We start from the raw sequence: 12,115 nt of genomic DNA on the forward strand, positions 1-12,115 counted from the left end.
ACACTCATGATGAGTTCATCTTGTTGATACCAGGATGTGTAAGCTAGATTGACAACTCCAGCAACTGTTGATGTAGACGACATGAGTTTTGGAGGACATGGTAGATCACCAGTGACATACCCATAGAAATTATTCCCCTCGAAAAATGGAACAATGATCGTGGTCCATGTTGGATAGTTATCATGTTGTAGCTTTGGGATTAAAATTTGAGTAAAATTGGTAGCTCCAAGAGAAGGGGGTTGGGTTTGTGGAGTTGAAACAGACATAGTTTGAAAAAAAAAAAAAAAATTGACATTAGTCTTTAAGACTTTGATATCATATAATAAAACAGAATTTGATTTGTAATTCCACGACAGAGAACTCTGTCTTTTCTTCTATTTATAATCTTTACAAGAAATGTACATCAAGTTGAATTACAAAAACTGAGAGCCTCATCTTTAGATGAAATTGTTACAAATATTTGAATTACAAACTAAAACACTTGAATCTTAAAATACTGTTATCTTTTGCAATCTTGAACTTGGTCTTGTACCTGCTTTAGATCTGATGCCTTATCTTGTGGAACATAAAGATTTGAAATAGGTAATCCAACAGGGAGAGATATCCTTAACAAGCTATTGTACGACCTTTTCCTTTCCTCTATTGGGTGTAGCTATGGCAACCCACAACCACTCCCTCTCCTCCAATGGTATTGGCTGCACGGCAACCCATTCTCTTACATCGGAGGCGATTGAAAGCCACATATCTATTTTTTATATAAAAAACAAGTCAACCTCTGTATATGAAAAAATAAGTATATTTTTTTCTAAAAATATCCCTATTAAAATATGTGGCCACCCCCTCTACAGGGGTTGGTGCAAGCCACCTTTCTAATTTTTTTTTAATAAATCATAAAGTTATCCTCTATATGTGAAAAAAAAAAAAAAAGCAATTTTTTTTTTGTCAAAATATTTCTATAAAAATTATATATATTTTTTTAAAAAAAAATATTTATATTTTATTTTTTGGAAAAAGTATTTTCCCGTTTTATTTTTTAAAAAGTGTTTCATTTAGTAACGTAAATAAATAAATAAATAAGAAAGCATCTTTCAACTTGGAAGTGGTCCTCTGCTCCTTTATTTGCTGGCAATGCAAATTGGTTTACAATTCTTGAGATTTGCAGAAAGATCTTGCCATTGTATGGAATTGTTGACTTGTGCCATTCTCTTCCATTGGATGTGATTGAAAGCCACGTATCTATTTTTTATATAAGTAACAAGTCAAGCTCTTTATATGAAAAAATAAGTATATTTTCTTTTTTCTCAAAATATTCCTATAAAAAGATATGGTCACCCCTCTACAGGGTTTGACGCAAGCCACCTTTCTATTTTTTTTTTTTTTTTTTTTAAATAAATCATAAGCTATTAACTTCTATAGGTGAAAAAATTAACATTTTTTTTTGTCAAAATATTTTTATAAAAAGTATAATTTTTTTTTTAAAAAAATATTTATATTTTATGTTTTGGAAAAGTATTTTCCGTATTATTTTTTGAAATATGTTTTCATTTAGTAACTAGTTAGACGTTCAAGTGTGTTTGAAACTTTGGATGCTTAAAAAAAGAAAAGACTTTTCAAACATGGCTAGTAGCTTGGAAAGTTCTTTTCACTATTCCCTCTGCCTTTGCCAAATCCATCAATTTATAAAATTTTCTCATTCTTTATATATATATATATATATATATATATATATATATATATATATATATATATATATATATATATATATATATATATATATATATATATATATATATATATATATATATATATATATATATAATAATAATAATAATAATAATAATAATTTATCTCATATGCTTAAAGAATACATGATAATTATTTAGGCGGACAAAAATTTTCTTAATCAAATTTATAATATTGTCATGTATCTCTTTAGCTTGCGAAAAGTCAATACTTTTATAATAATATGTATGTGATTCTTATGTACTATTAACAAAACATGTATGTTTTTAATGCCAGGAGACAAATGATAATTTTATAGGCCGAATAACGTTACAATTTCTGGATTCGACCGAATACAAAGGCCCAGGAAGCCCACTATATTATTTCAGCCCGAATCCCAAACTCAGAAAAATTTATTCAGCGTGGCCCGATTGGGCGGTCTCTGATTTTGGGCCTTTTGAGAGAATCTGAAGTTGGGGTAAATTGGAGTAAGTTGAACTTATTGCATTATTTTATGGGCCAAAAATTTCTCGGCCCAAACCTTATGATGATGTACTGTGAAATGTTGGAAAGAAGTTGCACATTAATTTGGTTTGTTTTCATTTCCATAATTAATCTTATTGGGATGTTTTGTTACTTCTAAGGTGTGAGATCGATCATATTGGGTCTAACTCCAAACCTTGAAATTAATGTTTGTCTAGAATCATCAATCATGTTTATGAAGTAGGCCAGGAGATCCCAATAAATCAATGTTAGGCTAGTAGAGACCATTTAAATCCTTAATTATTTCATAAGTTTAAATTGATAAGAACTACTAGGATTGAAACGTTCGGCAATTTGGACAGAATATTGTGAGGAAACCCCGAACCCAAACCCATATGAGACCCACTTTTCCAAATAAATTTTGGGCTGCTCAAATATTATGTGTCCATTTGTATGTGAGAAGCACGTGCTTTTTTAAATTGTAAAAGTAAAATTGGAAGAGCAAATGCATTTTTTAATAAAATTTCTTATAACTTTGTATTGCAATTAAAAAAAGCATGTGTTTTTTCACATGCAAAGAAACACATGACATTTTTATAGACTGAACTGGAGTAAGTCTTTGTCTTTTTTATATATGCTGTCATGTTTCTTTTAAAAAAGAAAACAAAAAAGAAAAAGACAGCCATTTCAAGCACCATTCAGAATGTTGGGTTATTATCTAAAAAAAAAAAATGTATTATATCTACCATAAAATCAGAAAGCTAGATCACTGAAAATGAACCAATGATCTCCATTTTTTCTGAAGCATAGTTCTCTACTTGTGAGTAATCTATGCATAATCAAGAGCTTCTTCAAATTGTTTGAACAACTAAAATAAGACAAAGTTTGTTTTTGTCTAAATAATATAATTGAAATCCCTAATCACACAAAAGGTGCATTCATGAACCAAAACTTTCAAATTATCAATAAGACTTTGCAATTAATTTCAATTTGTCAATAGAGTTGCTCATAGTCAATTTGGTGGAGTGCTGCCCAACTTCATAGCCAACCCTTTCCTCTCAGTTGAATATTCTTACTATGGGTGGAAATATGATATATGGAGGCATCTCCATTGGGGTTAGGAACCTTGTTAACTTGACCCTTATGTGATTAGAAGCTAACTATTTGGGTGGCCCTCTCCCGGATGCTCTTGAGAACCTATATCAGTTACAGGTATTATGTTTGAATTACAATAAATTTTCAGGGCAGATCCCTTATTCCTTAAGGAACTTAACTATATTAACAAAACTCTTTACGTAGAAGAACAGATTTGAGGGAAGTATACCCCCAAGTCTAGAAAACTGCCAAAATTTGCCTTTGCCCCTCATGTACAGTATTATGCGTCATTCAATATACAACATAATTCTCAACACTATAAAATTGTCAAGCGCTCATTAAAAATGGAAGAGAGCTTTCCTCCAAATTAGGTCGGAGAAAGTTCTCCAACCTAAAATGACGTGTGTCGTTTTGTAAGGATAAAGTTAAAAGAGCAAATGCATTTTTAATTAAATTTCTTTCAAAATTCTCCTTACAATTTTTTTTTTTTTAAAAAAAAGTGTTTTTTACACGCAAATGGACACGTGACATTTTTATAACCTTCAACCCAATTTTGAGAAAATTTTTACCCTTAAAAAAAAACATGTATTTCGAAGAATTTGCTTCAATTCAATTTATGAAATTATTGTGTCGCCGTGGAAGTTTAGACGGGAAACTCCAAGTTATAATTTCTGGATTGGACTGAATTGGAAGGCCCAGGAACCCCAAACTCAGAAAAAACGCATTGAGAGTGGCCTCATTGGGTGGTCTGATTTTGGGCCTTTTTAGATAATCCGAAGTTGGGGTAAATTGGGGCCGACAGCATTCACTGAGAAGCTCTTCACAAATAGATTACTATTTTTATGATTATTAATTTATTACCTCTCATAGACCAAATGCACATCTAATAGACTTTTTTTTTATTATTATTTTCACCTACACAGAAATTATTATCTTTTTTTTTTTTTTGTTTGACATTATTATTATTATTATCACACAGAAATATGATAATAATAATAATAATGTCAAAAAAAAGTCTTTAATAATTTATTGTTTCTTGGAGCTGGATAATTGTTATTTTTTTTTTTTGAGTAATTATAATTGACATATCAAAGTTTAAATTCTCAAGTCTCATTTGGTTCGCAGAATAGATAATTGAAATAAAATTACATATTTAATAAATTGTCATGTGACAGTTTACATTTTAATAATTACCACGAGTTAACTTATAAACGTAATAAATGTGACGTATATTTGTTGAAAAAACTTATGAAAAAAACTGTACTACCAAATAGATTGTACCTTTACATTGCTTCTTCCATGGATGATGGATTGGTTACCAAAAGGCATAGCACACCTAAATTTAAAAGGCACCGTTTGGTAAACGAATGTTTTGTAGAATTTTTGTTTGAATAGTAATAAGAAGTGATTGATGTGATATAAAGTATAAAAAAAAGTTGATATTATTTTATAGAAAAGTGAAAAAGTTTTGTTTTGTAGTGTGTTTTTTTTTTATTTGAATAGTAATAAAAAATTATTGATATAATATAAAAAGTTAAAAAAAAATTAAAATAAAAGAGGGAGAGAGAAAATGGTTGCTAAACTCTGATCAAGATCCTTTTAAATTATCTTCCCGAATTTGAAAGAATTTGGACGGGTGATTGTGAGATACTACTTATAAAACTTACCTGACCAAATAAAAATTAGACTGTTCAATTACTTTTTCGATCAGATAGGTCTCATAAATGATCTCTCACAATTATCTGCTTGAATTTTTTTAAATTTTAAAAAAAAAAAAAATTTAAGAGGGCACTAATTCATCAAGCTCCGCCTTTGTCTCCGATTGTCGGTCTAGTGTTTGACTTATTGCTAAAGTGTCCCAATGGGAATTCTGAAGAGTCGTTTTCTTGCTCAATAACCCCAATTTCCACATCTTTTTTTTTACCCCCACAAAAACCCCATGAGCCCATAAATATACTGGGAAAGCTCCAATTTGCTCAGGTGCGGGTACATCTTTCTCTCCATGGACCACTACTATTCTTCTAAATTTGATTTTCCGATGTGTCCAAAACCAAAACATAGATGATAGAACTCATCCTGTCATCAATTTCAAACCGTCAATGCACTAAGACCATGACAAGTGTCACCAATCGTACGGTTGGCCCCACTTTTGGTTCCCTATGATAGGGGGGCCCAATCTGGCCGGCCATATTTCCATGTCAATTTTCAGATAAGAGTTCCACCAAGTCCTTTTTCTGTGTATGGCTATATTTTATTTGATCTCCTCCCAATTTCCCATCCGTCGGCCCAGATAAAGGGACTCCAAAAGGGTGCAATCTTAGCCCTACCTACCCTAAATCTGCAAAAGTTTATTGGGACCACATATATTAAAGCAGTATATATAATCCTTCCTTGCAGCTGAATGAGTTTGTCAACGAGAACGAGTGCTTCTTTCAACTTTGAGACTTAGAGAGACACACATTCTGGCCTATCCATTGAAAATGAGTGTTTTTAGGGAATATATTTTTAGCACCAATTTATGGAACATTTTTTTATAGCGGCAGCATATTTCGTAGTGATTGACGGTTGACATGGCATATTTTAATTTTTTTATAAAAAAATTGACGGCCAATTAAGCATTAAAAGTCGTAAAATACGTTACGTCAACAGATTTGAAACGAGTGTAAAAGGTAGATTTACTCTTTTAGAGATACTACAACCTTTATTATTGGTCTCGTATAGACAAATGTACAGATTACGTGGCTTTTAATAATAGGGTGGTAGCGAATGACCCTTTGTAACCTAGACACAAGCTTGCAACCCCACCAAATAACCCGTCTCCTCAAAAACCAAACTCGGTCCCTGCAAGCCGAAAAACTTAAGGTTTTCTATATGTTGTTTAGTAGTAACAAAACAATGAGAGGTTTAATGTATGTTTATGCTCAAAGTGATTTGGTTTCTCTCTTCAAGAATTATGAACGGCTGCTTCTCTCACTATATGAAAATTGTGTAAACAGATGCTTAAATATGTATGGTAAAACTTATGTTTAAAAATAAAGTCAATTGAATAAAAACAATTTGTCACACCCGATCGATCGACCTCTAGGGTTTCAAGATCACATATGTTCAATTCATCATGCTACGACTGAAGAGTACGTCGATCAAATTATTGAGTTTCAATATGGCACTTGATGTTCATCTACGATCGATTGAATGATTGAATATCAATCGAAAGATCGACCAAACTCTCATAAATTTGTATGGAGATTTCGTCACACTGATTCGAACGTTAGGAGTCAATCACACATCGATTGGAGTCTTGAATTTTCTTGAAATCGTGTAACATCTTGAATTTACTCAAGCTTAGCATTACAATCCAAATACCATGTGTTTGACCCATGAATTTACTCTAAAACCATGATAGTATTCAAATTTAGTGACTTTAGAATTGTTCAGTAAAATGAATATTTATTGCATGGCAGTACGAAATACTTTGGGTTGAAGATTAGATAGAATTGATGGTTAATTATATTCAGGAACAAAGTAAGCCAATTGAAAATTTGAAACCGTATGCTAATAATTAAAATAATAACAATAAACGAATTAAATATTTTATACCTACATGAATCAGCCCAGTTGGGGAGTTGCTAGTTCCTTACTTTTACAAAGGCTACATGATTTCCAATATTTGAACGTTTCAAAATGTTATTAGTGTGTGATTATTTAACATATAAAAAACTAATTAGGAAAAGCTTAATTAATATTATAACCAAAATAAGTTACGTTACGTACGTAAATTATCATGTGCTGAAAAAGTTGCATCAACTAAATAGAATAAACCTTTTCCTTTAGGCATGTAAACAGATGAGCCTCTCCTAAGAAAACCCTGAGAAAATTAATTAATTAATCTAAAAGTTATTGTCGTTTATCTAGCCCGGCGTTGCCTTGGCAGTTTTGCACTTTGCCATGACCGAAAGATTTTTATTTTTTTATTTTTTCAACATTTTTTTGTTTTTGGATACGCTAAGAGCGTTACGTTGTTCGATGTTTTTTACGCTTTTACTATCGCTGCAAAATAACCAAATTGACCCCAGTATAAGAGCTTATTTATAGGTTTAGAGGTGTAGTCAAACCTGTATTAGGTCTTCTACTTCAAATTAATTTAGGAGTGTTGGGAGTTTGATTTGGCTTAGGAGTCCTATCCCAATTCAACTAGAAGTAGGACTATTGACTAGATTCTTTAAGGAGTCCTAATTGGACATGGACTGTGACTCTTACCCTCCAATTCAACTTGGAGTAGGGTCTAAATCCAATTTTCATGGGATGAGACCTAATCCCGAAATTTTAGAGGTTGAGATACGATTTTAGAGTAATGATTCACTACCACCTAAATATACAACTTTTCACCACCTTGTCTATGTGGCAAGGTGGTCCCCTACTAACTTTAGAGTTTTTTTATTTTTAAAAAATAAAATTGGGATTTGATTCTTGTACAACATCGTATCTGGGGCCCACCCTCATGTGAGGAGTTGTTGTATTGGTGTTGTAAATCTAACATTTTCCAATAAAATAAAGTGGAGGACCACCTTGCCACATAGACAAGGTGGTGAAAAGTTGTATATTTAGGTGGTAAAGAATCATTTCTTATGATTTTATTCTTATGTGGATCAAGGAGTAAACATTCTTGGTATCTTTTGTGATGAGTCCAAAATCTGAATTTTTGGGACATGCTTGTCCAAGGCTTAAATGGAGAAGTTGAATCTTGATCTCGAAATGTATCTTTTCTAGGTTTCCATCTGGAAGAGCTATCTGCCATTTATTCCTCTGAAAATAGCCTTCTTCGAAGATGATTAGTTTGCATGGCTATGGATAGGCCTGTACAAAAGTCTTTGCTTCCATTTATCCTACTTTTTCAACTTTCTGAGCACAAATAAACCTGTCGGTTTCAACCTGAAAATTACAGATAATTAATTTCTTTATTATCAAAGAATTAAAGAGGGGTTTTTTTTTCTTTTTTTTTTTTTTCTGAGCAATTATATAGAGTAATTAGCTAAGCAGCTCCATGCTATGACTAAACCAAAATATTACAGCCAAAGTCATCACATTACCTAATAATTACATTTGCCCCTTTGATCCCCCATCTCTAGGGTTTGTTTGTGTCAACTTTGGACGATTTGTGATGTAGGCGAAGACCCCAACTTATACTGTTTTTCTTTACATATTCCAAACGGTAGTTAAAATCCATAGTTTTTTAGTTGTTTTTTTTTTTTTTTTTTTTTTTAAGCTTAAATTCATAGTGTTTATTCCTTTATGAAAAATGTTATATATTATACTTTTATTTTATTTTGTTAATGTGGCACTATCAATCCCGTCTTATTAAAAAAAATATTAAACTGATTGACAATACCACATCAATAAAATAAAATAAAAGTAGTATAAAAATGAGGTGTGTATATAGACAACTAATTAGTCTAATCATATGATCTAGACAATTGTAAATGAGTAAAGCAATCGTTTAAAGCCAAACAATAGTAAGGGGGAAAAAAAACTCTTTTTTGCTATCATATTATCATAGCTAAAGGTTACGTGGGATGCCCCGATAAAAAATGAAAATAGTAGGATATATAATTCAAAGAATTTTAAGCCTCCTTATAATAAGATAGTTAGAAGACCCTAAGACAATAAGCTTCAGCGTACCGAAAACATAAACGTTTGATAAAAATTGATTCATCCATACCTTCTCATTTAGCTCAATGTCGTTAAAAAAAATAAAAACTTATAATGCATGGCGAAAATAAAAGATTAGCCAAAATAAATAACTTTTAAAATTATTTATAATGATAGCTTATTATGTTTGAGACATTCAATCTTAATCCTAAAAAAAATAACTTGAACTAACTACGTTGTTGTTGAGTTGTCCCAAAAGGTCATGACTGTGCATTGACCTTTTGAAGGCCGAAAAGGGTGCTCAAAAATTCAATATGACCAGAGGCCATAATAAGTCATTTTGGAGTAACCTTTGTCTATTTTTTAATATGTTGCCATGTTGCTTAATACCCCCCTCAAAAAATACAAAAAAAAAAAAAGAAGAAGAGAAAAACATAGCCATGTCAAGAACAGTTCAAAATATTGAGACTGTTATATTAGTGTTGTAAAATAATTACAAAATAAAAATATAGTTTCTAACATTACTCAGATTACTATATATACTACGTTAACGAACGGGTAAACCTTAAGCATTTGAGTTGTCGCATATCCAAGTATTAGGTTAGTCAAGAGATTCGAATTTCGATTAGCAATGTGAGAAATATACCAATTTACTGGTTGAAATGACCGTTAAAACTATATTTGATATCTTCTCTTTAAAAAGATTGAGATTAAAAAAGGGGATGCATTACTTCTTATATATATATAAATATAATCTTTCAAGGCAATTGATAGGAAAAGGAAAAAAGACAAAGTTTGTTTTTGGCTAAATAATATAATTGAAATCCCTAATCACACAAAATGTGCATTCATGAGGCAAAACTTCCAAATTATCAATAAGACTCTACTATTACTTTCAAGTAATCGATGCAAAGAATTGAATTGCAACAACATGAGTCACATGACCTCAAAAGTCAGAAGTCTCTTTTTTTTCAAAAAAAAAATTATAGAGAAAAATAAATTTATTATGAATGTCAAAAATTAAAACGTGAATTTCTTAGTGGGGAACTAAATATAGCATTGTTCCCTTTCAAAAAAAAAAAATATATATAGCATTATTCTAAAAATGGGATTGGATCAATCAGTAAGACCACTAAAACTAAAATTCAACCTGTCATTTGATTTTGGGCAAATTTTATTATTAGATTGCTAAGAGCATTTCCAACAATAATAGCCAAAGTAACTATTGAAAAGTACAACTCTCTATTTTAGCTACTGCTTTTTCTATATTCTCTCAAATAAATTATCTATTCTACTCTCTACTTGCATTTAAATATTATTTTGTGCGTACAAAAATGCGAAAGAAATAGGGAGAGAGAGAGAGGAAAAGAAAGAAGGGAAGAGAGAAATAAAATAATAAAATACTTTTTGTAGTGTGAATAGTGAATAGACAGAATAGTTTATTTACTATTTACACTAGAAGGAAAAAATTTATTTTGTCTATTCTGTTGGAGACAAAAAATGGCTTATAATAATCAAATTAACAAATTTGACTATTACGAACCATTTGCCTATTCTATTGGAAATACTCTAACTAAATGTTTGAATCGATAAATCTATCAATATAACAGCATAGACCATCTACATTAGTTTTTTTTTTTTTTTTTTTTTTTATTTATTTATTATTATTTTAATGTTTTCCTTTCACAATAATTAACACAAAGTATTAAATTTAAGAATATTAAAAATTCAAATTCGAACTTTATAATTATTGTACCCGTTATCGAAACATTAGAATAAAACCTCTTCTAATAGTAATTTCATCACTTTAACTATGCAAATGTAAATATTAGTTTAAATGTAGTAAATTTATTTATGAATAGTCTAATTTTTATTGAAGCTCCATCAAACCTCTCATATATATATATATTTTGGTTAGTGAAATTATTTGATTTTCGAAATGTTGAAACATGGGAGAATGTAGGAAAAAGCCCCTTCACATCAAGGTTGTGCACAATGTTGGGCAGGATAGAGATAGAATGGGCAACTTCTAGCACATAATCAAGTGAAAAATCAAAACAGTGAATGAGATCAACTTCTTATCTAATTAGTCTAAACGTATAACAACTCCTAGTCTTTTCGAAAGTTCGAAACAAAATAGAAAGAAAAAAAAAATCGATTTTTTCACCAAATTACTAGAAGGAAACACACTTAAATAAATAAAATAATGGGAATTGTGGTGAATAATGTTACTCTTTCATATTTATTTATTATATTTATCTTATGTTGTAAAATATTTTCAATAGTTAGTAGATGAGCTTATTTAATTCATGGAAGCCCATTTATATATAGGCAGAAATTTCATACAACCCGCATATAAGATTGACATGTGTCCCTTGGCATGTGAGAATCGCATGTTTTTTTATTAATGCTATTAAAAAATAAAAACTGATTTGTAGGAACACATGTCAATCTTATATATGGGTTGTATGAAATTTCCTACAAACTGATTTGTAGGAAATTTCTATAATTTATATATATTAATTCTAAAAAAAGGCCAGCTACCTTAATAGTTTAGTTGGAGCCCATTAAGAAACAAAAGCTAAAGCCCAGCCAAAAATAATCCTCAAGAAGTCGAGAATATCTCGAAACATCAAATCCATAGGTACCCGGACTGTACGGATCCCGGGTATCCCAAGATAATCCATGGGAATCAGGGAGTCAGTTCACACTCTATTAGGAATCGACGGTTGAAGTCCCACCTATAAATAGGTGCACACCACCAGGTGTTATTCAGATGATTTATTAATGATAAAAACTTGGTACAAATTCTCCCAAAGATTGACTAAAGCATCAAAGTGGAACCGGCTAGCATTCCAACAAGCTCATTTGTTGATATTTATTGTTTTAGAAGATACCCTAAAAGATTTTTCAAAATCTTGTGCCATCATATCAAAAACTGCCTTAATATCTCACATTACATTTTTTTTTTTGAAGGAATCTCACGTTACATTTAATTGAATATTATGAGAAATCACTTAAAATAATACTACTTTATACGAAAAAAAGAAAGAAAGAAAGAAAGTAGTGGAAAAAAAAAAAGGGAAAAAAAAAAAAGACAACTAGAATTTCAATTTTCTATTTATGCATTATTTATGAAAGAAAGAACAAGACAAGAAAAAGAGCATAT

This window comes from Alnus glutinosa, chromosome 7, assembly GCF_958979055.1.
Source record: "Alnus glutinosa chromosome 7, dhAlnGlut1.1, whole genome shotgun sequence".
Classification (NCBI taxonomy): Eukaryota; Viridiplantae; Streptophyta; class Magnoliopsida; order Fagales; family Betulaceae; genus Alnus; species Alnus glutinosa.